Source organism: Coenobita brevimanus, chromosome 72, assembly GCF_032717465.1.
Source record: "Coenobita brevimanus isolate Jiangsu-jjx chromosome 72, ASM3271746v2, whole genome shotgun sequence".
NCBI classification, from domain to species: Eukaryota; Metazoa; Arthropoda; class Malacostraca; order Decapoda; family Coenobitidae; genus Coenobita; species Coenobita brevimanus.
Genome location: NC_137025.1, coordinates 12,180,014 through 12,181,647, shown reverse-complemented (window position 1 = coordinate 12,181,647; position 1,634 = coordinate 12,180,014).

The following is a 1,634-nucleotide window of genomic DNA, read 5'->3' as shown; positions in this document are numbered from 1 at the left end:
GTTCCCTGTTGCGACTGTTATTAGTATTATTATTATTATTATTTTGTTTCTGTTTGATCCAGGAAGGGCAAGTGAAGGAGAGCGCAGAAATTACCATTGTCTCTTGTTGACAAAAAATAAATCTTACCTGAGAGACAAAATTGATCTTAATGCCACTGACCCAAAGTTTGTGAATCAACGCCATGGCTATTTTCTGATGTTTCTCTTGTCCTTCCTGGAAAGCCAATCATGGTCAGACCAGAAACTTAATCGTACATGTTATTGCTCTCCCGGGGCCCAATCTGTAAAGGAAAGAGGTCGCCCTTCTGAGTTTGTTTACTATTAGATTGATATTGTGGTAGGTGGGGGTGCTCACCATCCACTCACTCAGTGTAGTGCTGCTCTCGCATGTCTGCCCTTTCCTCTCCTCCATCCTTCTTTCCTTCCATCCTCTTCTGTATTTCTTTCCTTCATTCTTTCCTCGTCCATCTGCCTACGGGTGATTTTACACTCCCTCTTCTGTCTTTCTTTCCTTCATTATTTCCTCTTCCTTCGGCCTGTGGGCGATTCTACACTAAGTGACAAGCCAAATGGTTTCCTGTACACAAGGAAACGATTTACTACGCTGGGTGTTAACCATATAACCAAGTTTTGGCCTGGTGGTTTAGTGGATAATTACGGCGCTCCAATCGGATTGAGCCGGTGAAGGTTTATATCCAAGGGATGGCTGGGGTTTATTGCTCGCGTAATACCACTCAGGGATGAGTGAGGCTGGTCACTCTCATCTTAACTGTCAGGACCAACTTGCCTAGCCCCTAGCTCGTACGCTCCTTATGGGGCAACGTAGGATTTGAAGATGGATGAATGAATGTTAATAGCAGAGAAATTACTCGTAAAAATGCCACTGCAAAATATGAGGGTGTCAGCCCCCCCAGTTTAATATACCAGGTTGTATGGAAACAGCTGGGTTATTCTGGAATGCATCATGGACACATAAGCAATTCCAGTAAACCCATAAGTTATACTATCTGCCCACCCTCTGATCATATCACCCATTGGAGGGAAATCATCGTCAGTGTTTCCAGCCCAAAGACAATCTGTCATCCAGTGTAAAGGTAGAGTTGGTTGTTTTTATCTGAGGGAACTGGACTACTCTCACATATTAAATATGAAGTCGTGGTTACATCAAATTCGATGGACTTTTGTTATGAGGTAAGATTTGGTCTCCATGATTGCTAGACAAATTTTCCCTTTAATTTCACTACGAATGGCCATCAACTGAGCTGAAAGGTATTCGGGATATTTGTCAGTTTTGAGCAAATGCGCTCTGCTAGCTCGAATCTTTGCTAGACTACATGACTAACAGTTCGCGATGACGTTGGTACTCGTACAGACCATATAAACTTCGAACGAGAAATCTGTGTTTGCTGTGAAACCCTAGATACTGATTCGTTTCAGTCAATGGGGTAAGGGGAGGTTGACGGTGAGCAAAGACTGAAAAGCATTTTAAGCGGACATATGATGCTTCGTAGCATCTGTTTCTTACCGCTTTATTAAACACCTTGATATTGTATTTTATGCTAATATATTTTTTATATCGACCTTGTGTAGAGTGCTTCAGTATCATCCTAGAGGATTAAAAAGTGTAATATGCA